This window comes from Gymnoscopelus microlampas (genome assembly GCF_963454915.1).
Source record: "Gymnoscopelus microlampas genome assembly, chromosome: 15".
NCBI classification, from domain to species: domain Eukaryota; kingdom Metazoa; phylum Chordata; class Actinopteri; order Myctophiformes; family Myctophidae; genus Gymnoscopelus; species Gymnoscopelus microlampas.
The window spans coordinates 17050853-17074798 of NC_139952.1; the positions used below are offsets into that span (position 1 = coordinate 17050853).

Here is a 23946-nt window from a genome sequence, read left to right on the forward strand (position 1 = left end):
AGTTTTAGTTGATTAAATATCATAAGATTTTTGCCGACTAAATCTACAGTTGATTTAGTCGACTAACAAGTATTTTGGTGGTCCTTGATGGAGTCGTAATGGCTGATTTTACACTTGGTTGCATGCTGAAAATAGCCGATCTACAAGCCCACAACGCGTCGCAGCGCAGTTTTCGTCAGTGAAAAAAGGTAGTCGCCGAACATTTTTCGTCATAGTTTTAGTCGACGAAATCAACACTGTTCACATGCATGGGAGTGACAAAAAGCACATTTTAGAGAGGGAGGTTAAATGTGATGTCTGTGGACATTGCTCAGTAACCGTAGTGCTGATTCAAAACCCTTTTCAACCATTTGACAAGAAACATTATTACAATGTTTACATGCCGTGCAGCGCAGCCCCACCCTCATTTGACTGACAGATTTCATATTTAAAGACGGGTGCCGTGATTTTCAGTGATCCCCCCCCCCCCCCAAAACATAATCATCAGGTATTATGGTTATACTAGGAGGAAGATTTTTTTCAAAAAAGTATACAGAAATTGTTAAAATTATGTTTTTATGTGGACACGCCTCCAGTTCATTTAGTATACCTGGTTCTCACCTTAGAACCACCCACCTGTCCTAGTCCCTCCTCCTCCTCATGCCCACACCTGTTGTGTTATGATAATGAGGGGGAGGGTATATTTTTACTATGTCAACTAAAGGGCTGTTTTCCTATTGGCACGTTTGACCCTCAAGGTTTCAGCCTCCAGGTAGAAACTCAAAATAGTCAGAGAAGACATAAAACACCATAAAAACACCACCAGGGGGCTTAATGAAGTTCTATGAACCTCATAGACACATGAAAAACAGATAAAGTGCAAAACCATGGCACCACCTCTTTAAGCTCCCTTTCGAAAATGTGCTTTCTGTCACTCCCCATACACTTGAGATGCACGTGTGTCCCTGTGCAACATGCTGAGAAAGATACACAGCTGAGGTTACACCCGATTAGCTCCGTAGCATCATAATGGGGAGAAAAAAAAATTCACCAGTTAAGTCACAACACCACATCATTTGCAAACAATTGTGATTCCCCGCAGCAGAATTTTCAAGGAAGGCACACATTTCTGTATAGGCTTCAGATACTGCGTGTGTGTGTGTGTGTGTGCGTGAATGTACATCCGGTGTGTGCAGTGTTTGTCTTTCTGCATGTCTAATCTGGATCACCTTTAGCAGACGATAATAAAATAAACAGTTCTGTTTAACCCATTGAGACCTGAAGCCGATTCTACACGTCTCCTAAATCTCAACAGTATTCTGAAAAGCCTATGTTTCTATATCAGTGGTGCTCAATCTTTTTCATGTCAAGGACCCCCAAAATTATATGCATTCGGCCGCGGACCCCCATCAAAATATTTTGTTCCAGGGACCCCCAGAAGCAAAGATTTGAGTTAAAAATGTTCGCTTTCAAAATATATATATTCAAAGATTTGCACACATTTTCACGATTTTTCAAAAATAGCAGATCTACAAGCTCATAGCGCGGCACTCGGTGCCGCGCTATGAGCTTGTATATCTGCTATTTTTGAATAGCCAAAGTGTAAAATAATGCTTTTTAGCTCAAATGTAAAAATGACACAGTTCCAGGTCTTAATGGGTTAAACAGACCCCCCCCCCCCCCCCCGGAGAACAAACTACCTTGATCCTCAGAATATATTACACAATCAGTAAAAGGACACTGTCTACAGTAGGCTACTGTATGTGATGTTAAGATATTTACTACATGCGGATAGAATACTTTAATCAACAGAGAACGACGATGATGACATCATCATCATCATCCTCCTTTCTCAACATCGTGTCTCTCCTTTGGAAGGAAGGAGGACGTTTTGTTCGTGATTTTTGGCATTTTCTTGTCAAATAAGCCCCTCCCACTAAATTTGGAAGACAATTACAGCGAAACAAAATCTGTAGGAGTATCAAAAAGTGTCTTTTGAATAAAATTCAAAATGGTGGAACATCTAGTTAGACATAAATGGGAGGGGCCTATATGGGGAGTTGTGTCATGATCCAAGAAATCCAGGGCAAAATAATGTGTGACTTTATGACCTACGGTTCAAGAGCTATAGGCCAAAACGTATAATGGACTGTTATAGCGCCACCATGAGGCCGATTTGAAAGATATTCAGGGAGTGAGTACCTCAGCCTTCTGGGAATGTGCACAAGAAATACGACACTGACCAGTGGTGTACTTGAGATTAGCCGCAGACTCACAAACACACACACACACACACACACACACACACACACACACACACACACACACACACACACACACACACACACACACACACACACACACACACACACACACACACACACACACACACACACACACACACACACACACACACACACACACACAAATACTGACACATTAGACAAGGGCAAAAATAATCTCCAACCTGGCAGAGATAAATAATCATCCTTATCTGTTGTGTCTGAGCAGTGTGATCGATTAAACAGAAGTAGTAATTAATTTTCACTTTTAGCACATAAACAAACAAAAACAAAGAGGATTCTTCTGTTAACATATATTATTAACCTACCGTACATAATTTGGGGGAAAGTGAAATTGCTGTATTAATGTTATATTATTACCCTTAATGGAAGTTCTCTAGTATAGTACAACAAAAACCGATATGTCACTAACGTCAGTGAAAGCAAGCAATGACGCCATCACTAGTAGGTGAAATATACCATGAAACAAACCAGGACTGTATGTTTTCCATTCACTACAATGGGAGTGAATGGAATCGTTCATTTTAGTTGCTCGCTCACAGAGCTCAGCAACAGATAAAGATGATCAATAATATTTGGACTTGGATCATGCCCAGATGTCTTTTCTCTTTTATCCCGCGATTTTGTAACCCTATTTTTAACACCCAGTGACAGGGGGAGTTTCCCCGGTAGGACGTAGCGCGTGGAAGGAACACGTTATTCCAACCAGTTCCCTTCCCCTCCATCAGGCGCCCCGGCTGGCCAGGGGGAGGCAGTATAGTGACCAGGATTACTGCATGTTTTTGTGAGGGTACCTACCCTAGGAGACACGGGGAGAACATGCAAACTCCACACAGAAATGCCCTTTCGCCAACCCCACCTAGGGTATGGGCGCTGATGACGCGGAGGAGAGAACACGCCCAAAATAAGTTATCCTTAATTAGTCTCTGTGTCCCACCTGAACAACTCTGGGATGCTACATGTAAGTGGGCTATACATGCAGACGATGGACAGTAAACCCACAGGGACCTGTACCAACCAAGCAGCCTTAATTTGCCTGACATCGCTTTAAAACGCTGTAATTGACTTTATAAACTTTATAGCTTTCCCTGAAAAGGAGAGTTAAGTTTAACTGCCAGCAGTGTGTCCACTGTCTGGTGTGGGCTCTCCCGGGGGAACAGAGCCCTTTAACATGGATTTGAAGACAGATAAAGCCTTCTACACTGAAGGTGGCAGAAATACAATAGCAATGTTGTCATCCCTGCGTACACCTACTGACTGGGCCTTTTCAGTACATCCTCAGTACTGAGCTGGAAAGCCTGCAGTGTCAGCCAAGTGTTGCAGAACAGTTGCCATCGATTTAGTCTTTTAAGAACTATCTGGGCAGGAGGCTAGGCACCCCACCTACCCCCCCCCCCTCTCTCATAAGCACTTGACTCTCTTCCAGGTAGCCCTATCGATTGGACCTTCCTTTGTGATTTGGTTCCCAGTGATAATAAATGAGGGGTGAGAAGGGTTTGGATGCTGCTACCTTAAAAGCAATGAAGGGTGGCCAAGCAAATGGCTGAGCTGTCTCAAGAATTGTACATCTAATGATAACCTACTTAGTAGTATGACTGTGTTTTAAGGAGAAAAAAAAAAAGATTGATACCTTAACCAAAACCATTGACCACTTTTGTGAACGTAAGTACATGCTAGCTTTAACTCATATATATAGTACCTCCACACTTCGCTTAGCCATGGGGTGTAATGTGTGGGCGTGTTTTAAGTAAATACCTAATCCATCAGGTTGAAAAGTTCAGCACATCTTCAAAGCAGCACTTATGCTTTAAGCAAGCGAGTTGATTAGTAAAGAGATGGCTGTTCGCTGGGGCTCCGGCAACTTGGGAAATTGATTGGCAGAATGGAATTAGAATCCCAACCTGCTCCTGGGTTTGTGGTTGGATTAGCTGCACACATTTCAGGCACCCTGGAAGGAGCTGTGCCGGCGGGAGAGGGTAATTACCGATGAATGGACAAAGCCTCAGAGTTACAGGTTCAATTCCCAACACGGGTCATAGTTAGACAAAGTGTCAAACGGCCGAGGCTTTTCCCAGTCACGGTTTAATTAGAGAACTTTTCCTCGCTGCTGATAACTACTGTAGCTAGCTTAAGGCAGCGGCACGGCGGGGTGGCTGTAGAAGAAAGACGGTGCATGAGACATAATGGTCAGAGCTGAAGGGCTAGATGGAAGTGAAGTACGGGTTCTAGGAAGTGAAATAGAGATTTTAGATGGAAGTGAAAATAGGGGTTCTAGTTGTAAGTGAAGTATGCGTTCTAGTTTGAAGTGAAGTAGGGGTTCTAGTTGTAAGTGAAGTATGGGTTCTAGTTCTAGTTTGAAGTGAAGTAGGGGTTCTAGTTGTAAGTGAGGTAGGGGTTCTAGTTGTAAGTGAAGTAGGGGTTCTAGTTGTAAGTGAAGTAGGGGTTCTAGTTGTAAGTGAAGTAGGGGTTCTAGTTGTAAGTGAAGTAGGGGTTCTAGACGGAAGTGAAGTAGGGGTTCTAGTTGTAAGTGAAGTAGGGGTTCTAGTTGTAAGTGAAGTAGGGGTTCTAGTTGTAAGTGAAGTAGGGGTTCTAGTTGGAAGTGAAGGAGGGTTTAGTTGGAAGTGCCATTTCTTTTTAGACTGAAGTGGGTGGTGTATGTGTGTGTGTGTGCCTATCTGTTTGTCTTTCTGTATACAAGCATGTGCACAATACAGTACACACATCTGCATGTGTGTTTGTGCATATAGCCTACTGTATCTTCATCCAAACCAAGGCTGGGGCTTGGAGCAGGTATTTGCACAGTAATACCCCCCCCCCCTTGTCTCAAGGAGGCAGACAGGTCCTCTCCCTTTCATCTCCCCCTCAGATGTCTGTTATAGGAGCTACTTACAGCTTCAGCGGCCAGGCAGCAAGCCTCCACCCACACACTCCAAATAACTAGTGTGCTTCAGGAGGTTTTCACTTGGCACAGAGGGCTCCAGGTGAAAAAAAGCAACAACTTTGATTAATGTCAAAGGTCCTTCAGGTGGCAAAGATGTTTCAGATGTAAACGCTTCGATTCTTCATATCAAGCGGTTTCTATAATCTGCAATAGCAATGAGAAATCAGTTGCCTTATGAGACCTCTCTTTTTTTAGAGCGAAGTTAATAGTGGGAAGAGCATATTTCTGGAAAGATCAAAAGCAAAGTAATTCCACCTTATTACCTGCTAACCCAGGTTTTCTTTTTAGTCCTCTCTTTTATGCAAAGGGTGTGAAAAGCAGATTTACAGGTTAGAAAGATAGTGGGCACTGTCACTTTGTGTTTCATCCCAGTCAAGGGCCTAATCTGCAATTCACACATCCTTATGGGAGTGAGAAGCACTCGCAGTAACATCACATCCACAGATTTAATTTTCCTTTCGGCATCTGAGACAGCAGTTCTCCCTTTGGTAGACACAGAGGAGGATGAGAGGTGATAATAGGCTCCGAAGAAAGAAAGAACCATTGAAACTCTGAACTCTTCACTCTAGGTACTACTTCTTTAGACGTTCAGAACAGATGCATGGTTGAGGAACTGGCAACACACACAAACACACACACAAACACACACACACACACCCACCGTGACTCCTAGGGGGAGATCACACCGACAACGCTACACACTTCTTTTCCCAACGTGCTTTAACCCATTAAGACCTGGAACGCATCTGTGTCATTTTTGGATTTGAGCTAAAAAAGCATTATTTTACACTTTGGCTATTCAAAAATAGCAGATCTACAAGCTCGTAGCGCGGCACCGAGTGCCGCGCTACGAGCTTGTAGATCTGCTATTTTTGAAAAATCGAGAACATTTGTGCAAACCTTTGAGCAAATCTTTTGAGCAACAAAGCAAGATAGTTTTTTTTTTCAAAAAACCTATGTTTTTGTAGAATCACAGAAAAGACATTTTGTAGAATCGGAAACCTCAGGCCTCAATGGGTTAATGATAATACAGTACATTTAAACCCGGGTATGTTGCAGGCATTAAATAAATCAGTCGTAGTGAAATACAAGATTTATATAACTGCATATTCTGCATATTCCTTCTTTCTTGTTTTCAAGTTAGACATATGGTTCAATCCAAACAGCAGTCCCTCGCTGAACTCAAACCATCTAAAGTTGGCTTACTTCTACCTTCCGAGCTACACCAAAGTGCGTTACGTTGGGCGCAGACCATATCGCACGTAAATTCTACCCAGCTACACAAGGACCATACGCACATGAGTGGTTGCAGGACCTGACAAACAGCGACAGTTTATGAACAGGGTACATCATAGCCATCACTTGCTAATATGTATTGTAGACCAGGGGTCTTCAACAGGGGGTCAACCACTTGAACCCTCGCATCCCTATTCTGGGGGGGAACATTCGTGAGCTTGTAGATCGGCTATTTTCGGCGAAAAGGTTTGGTGTACATTGAAAAAAAGAGCAGACCAAATACAGAGCCAAAGGTCAAGTTTACAAAGTATTGAGGGTATAAGTCGTTAAACATGAATCCAATATGTAGTGTGTGTGAGTATGAGTATGAGTATGAGTATGAGTATGAGTGTGAGTGTGAGTGTGAGTGTGTGAGTGTGTGTGTGTGTGTGTGTGTGTGTGTGTGTGTGTGTGAGTGTGAGAGAGAGAGAGAGAGAGAGCGAGAGAGAGAGAGCGAGAGAGGGCGAGAGCGAGAGAGAGAGAGAGAATTTGTCTACATTTCTGCTCATGTGATTTGATCAGTTTGGATGAAGGGCAAGACCACCAGGTCTATGAACAGCTTCCAATCAATCAGACGACAGCAGCTGATTCAAAACGCATGCTACTCGACTCCTTACTGATACCAAGAGAGTGGAGCAGAAGGGAATGGAACGAGAGAGTGAGAGATTAACCCTTTAAGACCGGGAACGCATGTGTGTGTGTCATTTTAAGATTTCTTTGGCTATATAAAAATAGAAGATATACAAACTCGTACGAGTGCCGCGCTACGAGCTTGTAGATTTTTGAAAAATCGTGAAAATGTGTGCAAATCTTTAGTTTGAATATATATATATACTTTTTTAAAGCAATTTTTTTAACTCAAATCTTTGCTTCTGGGGATTTTACAAATGTCTTTTAAATTCTAACAGTTTTTTTCCTAAAGTTTTTTTTTCTTGCTATATTATCAATGGTTTTCAAACTTTTTTCATATCAAGGACCCCCAAAATAATATGTATTTGTCCGCGGACCCCCTCCCATCTAAACATATTTTTATTGGCAAAAAAAATAAATATATATATATATATATAAAAACTTTTTTCCCCAAAATTTTGATTGATCTGGCAACGCTGATTGTATGCCCATGGTTCCCGTGGGAAATGTATGAAGTTTCACGTAATGTTCCCTCCTGTCAGTCTCTGATTAAGCTTGAGGATAAGCTGAGATCTCCCATCTCAGTTTTCCACTCTCTTCATCCCGTAGAAGGCATTCCAGGCAAGTGCCCTCCACTCCGGACCTTCAGATCATATTCGGTCGAGGAAGTCCAGGCTACCTCGACTACCTTGAACACAGCGGCAATAGCACTGGGTCTCTGTCCTCCATGTTTAATGCCATTACTTTTGTTTTCTCTCCATTAAGTCAATATTCCTGTACTCCATTTCTAAAGGGCCATTCACACTAAGCACTATAACTGTAAAAATATAGTTTTAAAAATCGTTCTAAGTCAAGTGGATGGCAGAGTTCACACCCAACTATTAGACTATTAATTATAAACTACTAATTACAATGGTGAACAATATAGTTATAGTGCTCAGTGCGAACGGCCCTTTAGTTCCCTTCCTTTCTCTGCTGTGTCCAACACTAGGGCAATTTCATCTGCATAGTCGAGGTCGGTGATCTAGATGGAATGTACTTGCTGAGTCTTCCTCAATAAACCAAAGATACAGAAAGAGAGCGCAGAGAGAGTGTGTGTGTGTGTGTGTGTGTGTGTGTGTGTGTGTGTGTGTGTGTGTGTGTGTGTGTGTGTGTGTGTGTGTGTGTGTGTGTGTGTGTGTGTGTGTGTGTGTGTGTGTGTGTGTGTGTGTGTGTGTGTGTGTGTGTGTGTGTGTGTGTGTGTGTGTGTGTGTGTGTGTGTGTGAGAGAGAGAGAGAGAGAGAGAGAGAGAGAGAGAGAGAGCGCTGTGGTGAATTAATAACAGGCCAGATCTCTCCAAGGCCTCCTTAACGGGCTGTGACAGGAATTTATTCACACTTAGGCTGGTATTAAATCAAACGCAGGGCGAGTGGCGGTGGCAGGCAGGGGGGGTGGGGGGGTATTGGTGGCAGAGAGTAGGGGTGGGGGGGCTGGGGTGTCTCCCCCCTGTCACACCACTGTCCGCGACTCCCATGACACATTGAGGGGGAGACGGCCATCGCCGAAGTACCCCCCCTCTCCACCACTAGCACCAACAACGCTTGCTGGATTGACGGGAGGGGTGTGGGAGCGATTGGTATGAAGAGAAGAAAGGGTGAGTGATGTCGTCATGACACGTCAGGCGCGGGGCCCACACAGACCAGATGGAATGATTATTAAGCAATCCTGACTGACTCATAATGAATCATCTGTCCATTTGTATTCAGGAATATGCGCTGTCACTCAGGCCAGACAGACAGCCAAACAGCCAATCAGTCAGTCGGGTCAGTGAGTCAGTCAGTCAGTCAGTTGGGCAGAGAGGATGTTGGGTGCTATTGTACCATTTATGCAACGGACAGCTTGGGTGTAAAATTGTCTCGTCAAAAGCAAAAATGGAAAAATGTGACAAAAATCTTGAGCAAAATGAATGGTCAGTAAGGGATTCAGTAGGCGCATCTGTTTGTCATATTCATTGTTTCCCTCCATTAATTGGGGTGTGACCAGTAATGCGGGGTGTTCATTATGACTGTAATATACGGTCACTTGGGGGTGTCGCTCAGTTTTGTGTTTCTCCCTGGAAGGTAAAGCAGCGCAGCTGACTGTGTCCCTTGAATTGATATGCGCCATCACATCCAATGGCACCAAAAGGTCTGCAGCACCCAGATTGAGCAATTGCAAGCCATTATGCGGCAATTAATGATGGCTTAATGCGTTTTCAACATGTATGCAAACACCACTTACTTCACACGCGAGTAAGTGGCGCTTTGCAAATGTCTGCGCGTGCACACAATCCCACTCATGCGCGTAACAAACACCTTTTCACAGCAGCCAGACAGACTTGTCTATACTTTATCTCCGATGCACACACAGGAGCAGAGAACATAGATATGCACCAACGTGCGTGCATACGTGATGTAGTACATGCCTCTCCCATCCGTTGCCTGCAAGGACACAAAGACATAGGCAAGGCACACCGTCACGGTCACGTGCGCAAGGAAGCATTTACACACACACAGTCACACACACACACACACACACACACAGACACACACACACACTTACACCTTTTCACACATGGTGTGCTTCCTAACCCAATAAGACCTGGAACGCATCTGTGTCACTTTTTCATTTGAGCTAAAAAGCATTATTTTACACTTTGGCTATTCAAAAATAGCAGATCTACAAGCTCATAGCGCGGCACCAAGTGCCTCGCTACGAGCTTGTAGATCTGCTATTTTTGAGAAATCGTGAAAATGTGTGCAAATCTTTGAATATGTATTATTTTAAATTATTTTAACTCAAATCTTTGCTTCTGGGGGGTCCCTGGAACAACATATTTTGAGATGGAGGGCGGCGGCCAAATACAGATCATTTTGGGGGTCCTTGACATGAAAAGGTTTGAGCACCACTGATATAGAAACATACGTTTTTTTTCAGAAAACTGTTGGGATTTAGAAGACATTTCGTAGAATCGGCTTCAGGTCTCAGTGGGCTAGTAAGGACACTTGTGGAGAGTGATGAGAGGGATGCCTTCTCCCTCCTCCTCCCGGAACGGCGGGCAGATTGCATCACCATCAGTCAGCCAGACTCCGACAAACAGCAATTACCCCAATCGACAGATAACGAGAGCAAGGCCATCACTCACAGCCAAGACGGCCCATAAAGCAGCCAGACATTACCATGGAGGAGTCATTCATCTGCCTCTGCTCTGGCCCCTCCCGTTTCTCTACTCTTCTTCTTTACCACTGCTACCTGTTCAACATCCCGGGGTGGGGAGGGGGGAGGGGGGGGGCTTGGGGTTGAAGCTAGTGAGCCAAGCTGAACGCTGGAAGGGGACGAAGTCTTGCAGCGAGGCTGGTGTTCAGGCCATTCGCGCTCGGGCAATGTTTTTCAAACTTTTTGATTTCAAGGCCCCCCCCCCCCCCCCCGGTTTGGCAGTGGTGGAAAAAAAAGTTTTACTTCAGTAAAAGTATCAATACTGCAATGTAGAAATACTCTGTTACAAGTAAAAGTCCGGAATTCAACATTTACTTGAGTAAAAGTGCAAAAATTTGTATAAAAATGTACTGAAAGTACCAAAAGTAGAAAGTACTCATTATGCAGAATGTCCAATAAGATAATAAGAGCACATAAGCAACAGATATACGTAGATGATGGACATTATTTGGACTTATTTCATGCCCAGTTAGCTATAGATGGTAAATGGTAAATGGTGCATTTATCTAGCGCTTTTATCCAAAGCGCTTTACATTGATTGTGCCATTCACATACACATTCATACACCGATGGCGGAGGAAACCATGCAAGGCACCAACCTGCTCATCGGGAGCAATTAGGGGTTCAGCGTCTTGCTCAAGGACACTTCGACACTAACTCTGGGGGAGCGCCCCAGCCCGGGATCGAACTGGGAACCTTGCGGTTTACAGTTCACTCTACCCGGCCACTCTACCCCTGAGCCACTGCCGCACCTACATACAGTACATAAAAATAATTACATATCAGGACACAGTTTTTGGAAGGAAATGGAATAACTAATTCCAGTTACTCAATCACAGAGCACAGAAGCAACAGATGATGGACATTATTTGGATTATTATTTCATGCCCAGGTAGCTATGATAATATACAACCCAAGGTTCCGCCCAAGTTCTTCTGTGTATTTATCTTTAACCACTTTATCCAACCCAACATATTTCGTTGACCGGAGTCCCCCAGGACTCTATACTCGGTCCGCTACGTTTCCCCCCTTTACACCAAATCTCTTTGCCAAAAAAATTGACGATCTACAAGCTCGTTCGCGATGCATTGTGAGCTTGTAGATCTGCCATTCTCACAGAATGTTCACCACAGAATAGGGAGGCTATAGGCTTCATGTTGGTAACATGCAAGCATTCCATCACCCCTTTTCCATCAATATACGTTCTGTCACAGTTTATTATCCTCCCAATAGAGGGAATTTTAAATTACGATGCACTCCGTGGAACGGAATGGAATCTTGGATCTCATGGAATCTTTTTTATCTATTCCATGAGGAAATATGGGGCCAACGATCTTGAGCTACTGTAACATGTCAGCTAAGAGGCCTATTTGGACTTTATCTATCCACGCACACATCAATCTCTTCTCTCTCTCTCTATGTGCATGTTCTTAGAGGCAGGCGTCATATTTTCTCCGTCACACACAGGTGTCTTCTGCTATTCCATTCTAGAACCTATATCGTGATCCCTAGCTGTGACAATCCACCGTTGTCTCCACATCTATCAAAGCGCGCCGCTTTCATCCGTCTTCCAGCCCATCATCTCTGTCCTTTCATGTGTGTGTGTGCATCAAGTGGTCTTCGACTAGCGGCTCCCAAACAACAGTTTTTTTGCTCATTTCTTTTTTCTTAACTTCATTTTCAAAAGCCGTTTTTTTTCTTTCTTGCTGCCAACATTCGTTCATTCTTTACCCTCCACTTTATCTACCTTCTCTTGACAACACAGCTATCTGTCTGGTCATCCATCCATCTCTCCCCCCCCTCCAACTGCAGAATTACCCGTCTTTTCTCTCCCTTTTTCATCTTTCAGAATGCTTTCAATCTCCCTCATCCTTTTTTTTTTATTGTTGTTTTCTCTATAACAAATTTGCCATCCATAAATCGAGGGTGGGGGGGGTTCTTCAAGAGCTGTTTATCCTACGTGAATGTCATATGTCAAATCATAAAAAACTAATCTGAACAATACAAAAAAATAATAATAAAAATAATAAAAAATATGCAGTTTAAACAATTCTCCTTCCCGCTTATCCTCATTCTCTCTCCTCCCATACCCGTCTCTATACCTCCGTCTCTCAACCTCTATCCCTCCCTCCCTCCCTTTTTCCCTGTCCATTCATCCCTCAGTTGGGACTCGTCTCTCCGTCACCCCTCTCTCCACTGCTATCTCCATGTCTACTCCTTTCTTTTCCCTCTCTCCATCCGTCTCCCATTCCATCCCGCCATTGCGTTCCCCGTCCATACCTCCATCCGTCTTTGTCAAATTATCGCTCTGATCCTTCCTTCTCTCAATCCTCCTATTTTTATAAAACAATCCTTCCTTCCCTTTATTCATCCCTCCCTACCTTTCTGTCCCTCCTTCCATCACTCCATCCCAGTTTTTCATCCTTCTCCATCATTTAGAACTAATAAATGAGACTTAATCTTGCTCATGTAGGTTGATCAAATAATCGAGAAGCAAGTTTCTTCTTAACTCTCTGAGTGCCAAGAACGAGTTATCACGAGTATTTTTCTGAATGCCCTGAGTGCCAAGAACGACTTATCACAAGTTTTTTTTTAATAAAAAAAACAAAAAAAATATATATATATATAATAATTGTTTTTGAAAAACATGTTCAGAACCCAAGATATTGTGATCCGAAGATTTGCTGCTCCATTCACTTATTGTTTAACTTAAAAAACAGGAGAAAAAAAGGCTCCTGAGCAGTTTTTTTTTACTATGTATTTTTGGCCCAGACATGCTATTTTCAAAGGCAGACAATTAATGTCAACGAGGTCGCGATGACCTCGTTGACATTTGCGAAACCACACAGTATAACCCTCAGTGATTAGCAATCATCAGGGGATCGATCATAATGGAGATAAATATCCTGTGACTACTTGAAAAAGATAAGAAAATCTAAAAAATCGCTCTCAGTGGGCAAACGCGGCCAGAAATAAGTCTGGCAGTGAAGAGAGTTAATATATCAACAAATCCACACAAAAAAGTTCTTATAGATTTGATATCATCTGATGAAGCACTTAACCCCTGTATTATACTTTGTTGTACAATAGTATCGGGCGAAGAATATTGCAGGGATGCGTTGCAAGCATGTAGATCTGCTATTTTGCATTTTTTTATAGGTTAATTGTTTAGTCATCGTAATCGAGGCTAAAGTTTGAAACAATCGTTGTGTTCTTGATTTGAAGTCATATCGCCCCGCCCTACACCAGCCCCCCCGTTATCCCTGCCTCTGTTGTTCCAGGGCCGTCCTGTCTGGTTGTGCAGACCATGGCAGATGCAGTCAGACCACCGCTAACATCTGCTCCCCCCCCCCCCCCCCGTCCTGCACGTCTCCTCTGCTGATCACACTAAAGTCCCCGACTCCCCAATGCATGCTGTCCTTATTGCTGCCTTTAATATGCAGCTGTGCAGCCTGGGCAGAAATCATGGCTAAATATGCTTCAAATACTTGCATTGGAAGGCCCACGGCCAGATTGGAAATAAGCGTGTCTAATTAAGTCGTTTGTTAGCCTCGGGGTTCACATATTCATGTGGACGGGTGGTTTCGACGTGTGTGTCTGTGCCCCAAACTACCCATTTTTGTTTGTCAAACGTGTCCACCATGTGACTTACATGTGTGTAATGCATGTATAATGGGAAACCCTTCATAATTACCTTATTCCATCCAGAGAATTTAATTATTTTGAGTACACATACTTATTTAAGCAATTATTCAGTGTAAAGTGCCTAAAGCTGCAATCTGGAACTTATTTTAATGGATAAAATGTTATTTTAACTAATTTGCATGGTAGAGTATGTTAATACAATAATGCTAGCACATCAAATACTCAAATACTCATGCATATTCCACTCATGGGGTGAGAGGTGGACTAATAACTTTACCTCTACCTAAGTCCAATTCAATGATGAGAGCTGTATTTCATAGGTCAATTATACTATGGAATCGTCTTCCAGGCGATATTCGTAACATAAAAGGAAAGGCTTGTTTTAAAAGGAAACTTAGACTTTATATACTTGTACACTCAACACATACAATAATATCTTAGCTTACATACCAGATTGATTGAGCTACTTTTGAGTGCTGTATGAGATACTTGACTTGTGTAAGATGCTTTTGTATTCCTTTGTGTGATACACTGAGATGTTTTCTATTGTTGTCAATGGATATTAAATTGTTGAAAAGGCTTTAGAAATGTGAGAGAAAAACACTGGCAATGGCTAACTGGAGTGGAATTGTCAGTTAAAACTTTTTATACACGTTAAAAAGACCATGACAAAGACTTTTAATGTGTAAAAAAGTAAGTGATTTTCTTTGCCTAAGTCACATGTCTTTGTGACTTTAGGCCATAAAATGGCCTAGGTCACACTCTTGTCATAGGCCATTATACTACTGGAGACGAAGCAATTTTACCAGAGGTGGACAGTGTCATGAAGAGCTGATTTAGGCAAACATATTATTTTACACAAAAAATGACGTAGGCCATTATTTTAGCAAGGTGATGACAATACAAGCAACCAGGTCTATGAGAACAAGCCCAAAAGCGACTACAGCTGGTCAGTCAAACTTTATCGTCTAAAGTAGTTTTTAGACCAGTGGTTTTCAAACATTTTCATGTCAAGGACCCCCAATATTTGCAAGCGACTTCGGCGCAAGCCGTGAGTCACATTAGTATGAAATGACTTTTATAGAGCCGAAATAAAACCGTCACGGGGACTCCTCCCGAAATGATTTTATTTCGGCTTTAAAATTGTACAATGCATCGATTCGGCCTTAAGACACTACTGACAGTACTGCCTGAAGCTCATGACGCAACTCCTCCTCCGTCCAAGCAGGATGCCCTATCGGTAGAATGGTAGGATTATGGTCTGTCATGCAGGAGACCAGGATAAAAATCCCAGATAGGACATGAACGTTATTGATTATTGATTGCAGCTTTAATCAAACTATATGAATGTGCTAATAACTATATGAATGTGCAATTAAGGCTGTTTGTATGTGCATATGTGTAGTAAATTATCTGTCTAGACCAGTGGTGTTCAACCTTTTTCATGCCAAGGACCCCTAAATTGATATACATTTGGCCGCGGACCCCCATCTGAAAATGCTGTGTGCCAGGGACCCCCAGAAGCAAAGATTTGAGTTAAAAACGTTCGCTCTAAAAAAAAAAATATATATATATATATATTCAAAGATTTGCACACATTTTCAAGATTTTTCAAAAATATCATATATACAAGCTCATATTGAAACATATCAGATATACAAGCTCATAGCGCGGCACTCGGTGCCGCGCTATGAGCTTGTATATCTGATATGTTTCAATAGCCAAAGCTAAGTGGTTAAAATGACTGGTGGTCCCCGGACCACTGGTTGAAAACCACTGGTCTATATCATTGTATACAACATTGAGCATTTTCATTTGCTTCGTTTTCTTGCCAAAGCTTGAACCAGAAGTGTGCAGTGTTGTGCCGTGCTAAAAAAACGTAAAGATGGAAGGTCAGTCTGCGTTAATCATATTAACAAGCTCGCCGTCTCCATCTCTTTATCTTCGTATCGGCCGTGTGAGACGTGTCGAGCAGTAAGGATGACTCAAACACAGCCTGCATGTGGAGAATCTGAATCGGGGGATTGACGCAAAACAAACAAGGTCTGATAATATACCATTCCTCTGCTCAGATCAGTGGTGGAAAAAGTACTCAAATTCTTTACTTAAGTAAAAGTACCAATACTGCAATATGAAAATACTCTGTTACAAGTAAAAGTCCAGAATTCAAAATGTACTTGAAGTACCAAAAGTAAAAGTACTAAATATTTGAAAATAGCAGATCTACAAGCTCACAAAGCGTCGCGATGCGACGCGTTGTGAGCTTGTAGATCTGCTATTTTCAAATAGCCTCTGTATAAAATAGGGCTGAAGTGGTTAATGTATGTTTTATAATATAATCATTTATATCTGAAAAGTAACTAGCAACTAAAGCTTTCATATAATTGTAGTGGAGTAAAAGTACAATATTTGCCTCTGAGATGTGTCGCCGGGCGGTTTACGGAGGTACGTCCGTCCCGTATAGGCTCTCTGACTAACAGGTAATTTCCTATCCTAGTGAACTAAACCCTCAATTCACTCATAGAAAGCACATAAGCCTATGGCGTAAGATATTCACTCCAGCTCGTTAACCAATCTCCATCTTAAGGCCACACCCTTTTTCAGCTATAGGCATTGATCATGAACAACCCATTAATCACTCGCTGCCTATAATCACCTTAATTAATATTGGCTATCTTACTTTAAATGCGTGCACGTTGGTGTAGTTACTGGTTTGAGTATTTAGAATTTATTAACAATGTCTAAATCCAAGGTGTTGTTTATTGAATAGTGACTAAACTCCTATTTAATCAATACCCAAGGTGGGGTTAGAGGTAACCATTAAAATCCTTTAAATGCACTGAAACCACGTTTTTACTCTATTAAGGAGATAAACCAAATTAGGGGAATTATCCCCAAAGTGTGTAAAATAACTCTTTGAAACTTCTCTTTTAAATGCAGGAAATGTAAAATTTATTATAGTATTGCTTACAGCTTTAAGCAGAAAATTCAGGTAAAAGTAAGTAGATTGAATACAATGTTCAATTAAGCTGTTACAAATTAATCCATATCACATACATGAGACTATTAAAGTTCTATCCAAATAGATCTCAAATACATAGGTACTCTTACCCTCCCATGCTGTGATAAAACAAGACATAACTAAAATATCACCTTCTGGTAGTTCCTTCCAATAATCCAGATTCCTTCTTTCTACCTGTTGTCTATTTTAAAGCAGAGCGAGGTATAAGGCGTACAATCTTTCCCTCGCCTGACTACAACCTAATAATAGGCTATAAAGGGTGAGGCCCCTTATAAGACCCATCATCAAATTGGGAGATCTTTTAGTCTAATACACGCACTATGTTTTTGGCTGATTTTTCTACCCCATCTATTATTAAGCATCTAAATCCCATATTCGCACAAGTCAGAGACTAATTCCCCAACTCGGGTGATATGGTGAGATTACTCTAACATACCCCAGGTCTCTAACGACAGCGCGCAAAGTCTCTCAACAACTTGCTCTCTGAACTTTGTTTATAAAGGGCATTTTGGCCCATCCTATTTTTCCTACCACCCACGTTCTCTTGACCATATCCCGTTTATTACCCCATGGTCAGCGTGACTGTACTTGATGCGACATATCACCTCCTCCCTATTCTTACACACCATTTCACCTATGCAATACCCTTAGGGAAATTATGTTTCCATAGTCTCAGTAGCTATTACCCTATACACTAGTCGCTATTTTCCATTATTTTCCTATGTATACTATTTATCTCAGTTTACTTATCGTCAGTTAACTAACCCAAATAAACTATTATTTAAGTATAAAGCATTTACTCTGCACCCCACTATCGCCTAATCAGTGTATTACTGTGCTACACCCAGTCTGTCTAGTAAGGCCTTTCCTCCCCCCTTGTAATACTACGTTACCTTCTATCTTTATACTTTCCTCCCTAACACTCCTTTCAGTGATTACTTCATCCTTACCACTTCTTCTAGTGATTAACACAATCTTTAATAATATAGCAAGCATTACCACACTTTATCATTATTTTGTTACTCTATCTCTTCTTATTTCATTTACCTTTTACTGTCTTTAAGTATTTTTTTATTCTTATAGAGAGTAGAGTAAAAAATAGAGTATTTCTACTCTTTCTTCTCAAAGTCACACTCTCTCTGCTTTTTGGCTCCTCGCCCAGCTTTCATGGTTTCCTGTCCTCCACTAGAAGTTCCTCTTTTCTAGCTGTTTCTTACTGCTAACCTATTTCGTCATTCTCACACACACTGTAATGGCCCTGTCTTTTCTCACATCTTAATTTTAACCCCTTGCATTCAAGCTTGAAACAGAAAAGGATTTTAAGTACCCTCATCAGTACTCAGTTCATCAAATTAACACAGTTTAGGCATAAGGCATCCATGCAATGAATATATGAAACAATATGGTGGAGGATCGCTCTGATCTCCCTCATCGCCACTGATTCTCTTATGGACTGTCCGGTGATGATGGAGGGGTAGGTGAATTCCCCCTTCCTGGAGTGGAAGGCACGTAGACCAGGGAATAATGCAACCTGGTGATGATGCGGCCTGGTGATTGTGGTCGTTGCAACATCAACCTTATCAGCTGCTGCTGTTGGGGTGTCGCCTCTGGACCCTGTTCTAACTCCACCTCCCTGTGCTCCTCACTGCCCTGCTGCAACTCCTCTATGGCACTCTCCTCATCACTGCTTAACACTATCACAGCATCTCTGTTCCTAGCGTCTGATTCCATCCTGTCTTCATCATCGCTGATTTCTATCACTACCCTCTGACGCTCTCTCTCTCACATTGTTTCTCCTAGTTCCTCGATATTCCTCTCCACATTTTCTCTTTCTAGATTAAGATTGGCGAACGTTTCTCCTAGTTCCTCGATATTTCTCTCTACATTTGCTCTTTCCGCATTAAGAGAGGCGATTGCTCGCCACCATTCATGGTGGCCAACATATTTTCTAATATCTGCTCATCTCTTAGGGTCATTTCTGAAGGCCCCTGAGCTGCAGAGTTGGTCCTGCTCTATTATGGGGCATAGTGCCATCTGAGGGCCCCTGAGCCGCTGAGCTGGGCCCTCCTTGACTGTTATGGGGCATAGTGCCATATGAAGGCCCCTGAGGTGTCGGTACCACATAAGCTACTTGTTCGGCTTCTGTCAGCCGTGTATCTCGATTCATGCAAACAACTGCCCTCCGGGCGACAGATGTAGTGGAGTAGAAGTAAAAGTATTGGAAATTGGAAATACTCAAGTAAAGTACAAATACCTCAAAACAGTACAGTACTTAAGTAAATGTACTTAGTTACTTTCCACCACTGCAGATTTCTAATGAGACAGACAGGGAGGTATGTCTCTTGTACACTTCCGTCGCCATGTTTGTATCTCTGCGTGTGCGTGCGTTGTCTGTGTCGTAGGTGTGTGTGTTGGTATGTGTCTGAACATGAATAATAAACTGTTGTTCATTCTTCATGCGTACTGCATTAACCCGTTAAAACCGAGAACGCACCGAGTGCGCCGAGGGAACGCGCCGAGTGCCGCGCTATGAGCTTGTAGATCTGCTATCGTTTTGAAAAATCGTGAAGATTTGTGCAAATCTTTGAATAGATATCATTTTTACTGAAATCTTTGCTTCTGGGGGGTCCCTGGAAGAACATACTTTGAGATGGGGGTCCGCGGCCAAATACATATCATTTTGGGGGTCCTTGACATGAAAAAAATTGGAGAACCACTGATTATAGCAACAAAAGCGTTTTTAAAAAACCTGTAAGGATTTGGAAGACATTTGTAGAATTCCCATGATGCAAAGATTTGAGTTACAAATGTTCGCTTTAAAATATAAATATTTTCAAAGATTTGCACAAATGTTTCACGATAAAAATAAACAAAAATGCAGATCTACAAGCTCGTAGCTTGTAGATCTGCTATTTTTTAATAGCCAAATAAATCTTAAAATGACGCTCCCGGTCTCAATGGGTTAAGCATCGCTGGGCCCTCCGTGGCTATTTGGAGGGTTTGTGAGAGAGGTGTGATGAGAGCATTTCAGACAGGGCAGAGTGCAGTTGAGTGGTACGGTTCACTGCGATGTTTCACTGTAGTGTTAACATTTAAAGGCAGTCAGGGGAGCCGTACAGCGATCTTTAAAAATAACCAGTGCTCATCTCTGCCTCTGACACAAGTGACCTTGGACCATTATCATCACCGCAGCAGTCAAGACGAGGCCGCCGTGCACAGAGAAGAGACAGCACGTACACACAAATAAATGTAGAACAATAGTAAAAGGATCTGCCAACACACACCCACATGGAGATGAAGTATTCAAGTAATGTGCACACACCCATATCTCTGCACACACTCAAACCCCAGCCTTGAGGTCATTACACTCCAGGCCGTTTTTTTCTCCCGGCCTGCAATTCATTCGCAGCATTCCCTAAATACATATATTTTTTTTAACTGTTGTTTGTGTGACGAGTACATTCGCACGGAACGTGAACATTACGCGGTGATAAAGCAATGCAATTTGTTTTCAGACTTTCGATTTTCCACCACGAATAAAGGCATCAACCTGTATGAATGAGGCATCAACTACAGTATATCGATGAGAAATATTGTGCACATATTCACTGAGAAAACACACACACACACACACACACACACACACACACACACACACACACACACACACACACACACACACACACACACACACACACACACACACACACACACACACACACACACACACACGCATACACGCACACACACAGTAGATTGTGCAAACAATTGTGTCCAAGCATGCACACACAAACACACACACACACACACACACACACACATACAAAAACTCCATGACCGAGGACCTTAACAACAGAATAACCTAAAAACCTAAATAATGCATAAGTGTTTATCCAAACATACTCCACTGTCCATGAATACACAGCATGCCGGGTGGAGATGCAGAGAATGCCGAGAGGATTGAGAGTGTGTGTGTGTGTGTGTGTGTGTGTGTGTGTGTGTGTGTGTGTGTGTGTGTGTGTGTGTGTGTGTGTGTGTGTGTGTGTGTGTGTGTGTGTGTGTGTGTGTGTGTGTGTGTGTGTGTGTGTGTGTGTGTGTGTGTGTGTGTGTGTGTGTGTTGTTTACCACACCTGACTCTAAACCAGATCTGACCGCCATCGATCCAGGGGCTGATATTTACTCAACAGAGATGGGCGTTTGTCATTTGGCCATTTCTGTAAATGTGTACACTTGGAGAGTATGCGGTAAACTCGGTTAACTTTATATTATTTATACAAATATAATAAATGTGTTAAAAAGTTAAAAGCTTCCAATAGCAATTAATGCTATGCACTACTAGAGTATTTGTTCAGTAACAAGTGTCTCCCCCTCTCTCCAGCTCTTTAGTAAACAATAAATACATTTTCGCCTCAGGATATCAATTTTTCTCTCAGGAGAGACCATAAGGATCATTTATCAGCTTCAAATTGATGGTGTTCCAGTTCCAATTTTGTAATGTTTTGTTTCATCACTTCCAATTTCACTTGTTTATCCTGTATCCTGTGTGACTTCTCTCTCCTAATCGGACAAAATTGGTATCTGACCTGAAAATAAATGGTCTGTTTACTAAAGAGCTGGAGAGACAGAGATACCCCCTATTACTGAACAAATGCTCTATATAGCAATGATTGCTATCAGACTATTGAGCTATTTAACATTTTTTTAACAACAACAACAATAAAAAAGAAAATCACTTACACTCCCTTTAACATTGCCAGCTTGGACACAGCAACTGTATCAAACATGTAGCACAACTGACGTCAGTACTTGAACGCAGTGAACCGTCTTCTAACAGACAGAGCCTAATAAAGTGAAACGGTCATCTGTCTTTCTGGAAATGTTTTCCACTGGCTTGTGGTTATCTCTTTATCAGCTAGGGTTTCAGAGCAAATCTTGGGGTTTATATGAATGAAACAAAGGCACCTTTCCCCCTCAAAGGCACACGTTGCTGAACCTAAACCCCATTGTTCCATGTGAGATCCCATAAATAGTGTGGCCAAAAAAAATACCATATATACTGTAGATCTAACGTGCTGACATTTCCACATTTTGCAGAGAAATACATGACATTTTGACCCACTGTGTATACTATATAATATATGATCTCCTCACAACAGAACAATGGGATTTAGGTTCAAAATTGGCCAAAAGTGTGCCTTTAATTAGGCTTGTTTTGATGTTAATAGTGTAGATTTTGTGGTGGCCAGCAAAATATGGATATACTGTATACTACCAGTTACATCATCGGTAGGTTTCAAACAGGATTTCAAAGTTTTATTTTTTGTATTAATGCAACAACAATGGCTTCTATTTCAGCATGCTAACTTTCCAGGAAGGGAAAGGCTGTAGGAAGAGAAGCTAGCTTGGAATCCCCATCGATGATGTCATTGGTAGGCAGGTTTCTGAAATGTCCACATTAACCAATGAGATGCAGTCAGAGCAAGACAGAAATTGTGCCATCTTATAATGAGCATTAGTGAAGACCAATTATTTGAAGATAAGGTTGAAAATGGGTGAAGAACTCCTTTACAGTTATCGCTCTGCGGCTCTGGACAAAGTAGAGTGGTTCAATTAAGCCATATTACACGAGTGTGTGTGCTTTACTGTGTAATTGGCACGACGGCACGGTAAAGCCACCATCGAGTGCAATATTGCGATTATAGGCCTACAACAGTTAACATCAAAATAAAACATGTGTTCATATTGCGGGGCATTTCTCTCTCAAAATAACAACCTTTCTGTGAGTGTTATCTGTCTCATTTGTCCTGGAAATACATGGGGTCCGTCTGACAGAGACAGAGTTCCTGTTTACTCAGCTTCGCTATAGTCGCTAGACAACTTTTCCCAAACTGAACACAAAACTTAACTGTTAGCTCAATCTCATTGTAATATATTCGATAGAAGAAAAAAAAAACGTCTGCTAACTTCTCATGCAAACTGCTAGCCTCGCCACTTAGCCGGCTCTGCTCTGCCGAGACTCCGTCTGATCAGCACAGTTGTTTTTTATATTTTGATTAGTTTCATTTGAGAACGGCGAGGTGTGCCGTCACGCTCGTTTGAGCCTATTTCAACCAATCTGATTGCTTGGTCGGAACTACCTGGTGTATAAACATAACTACTAGTGGTACATGTCAGCACCACGCTGTGATATAAAATGCAGCGTGCTTCTCTTATTAGAATGAAACACTGGTAGAACTAACAAATGTTTTACTATAATTCCAGTCTAAAACAGAACAATGTTAGACTGCTAGAGTATTGTAAGAGTTACAATTAAATGCAATTATTTATTTTTTTCCAGCAAATCAGTCCTAAGCGGATAGTGATTTATTTTCATGAAGCCTACACGGTTATCCATGCACCCGCCCCCATCCCTATTACTCACCACATGGAAATGTCAACTTGATGGGCCTGGGCCACCTCTTGCAGAGAGAGATTAGGCCTAATCCTCAACTCAGAATTATCTTTGATGGTAGTACGCCACAACATCAAGGGCCAGTCAATGGTGAACAGAGGCACTGAGTTCAACTATGGCATTATGTGGGCTGGTTTCTCTGAAAGCATGCTCCAGAAATGTCCAATGGATAAGTTTCTACCGAATTAAGTGTGATTCTATTGCAGGATTAGCCCCCTGACTAATGCAGCACTCCATTTACCTTGCCTCCTCTGTGGCTCTGTAACAAAACCTGGTCAAGATTAACCCATTAAGACCTGAGGCCGCGTCTAAAAAATCTAAATCCTAAAAAAAAAAAATCGGAAAAAAATATAAAAAAATAATTTTCATGATTTTTCAAAAATTGCAGATCTACAAGCTCGTAGCGCGGCACTCGGTGCCGCGCTATGAGCTTGTATATCTGCTATTTTTGAATAGCCAAAGACGT

The 23946-nt window shown here is 42.0% G+C and overlaps 1 protein-coding gene across 4 annotated transcripts in view; it reads right to left on the reverse strand.

Annotated features, from left to right (window-relative positions):
* The window catches only part of med30 (mediator complex subunit 30), a 279467-nt gene that overhangs the window by 237309 nt on the left and 18212 nt on the right, over positions 1-23946 (reverse strand). The gene's annotated exons all lie outside the window — the stretch shown is intronic.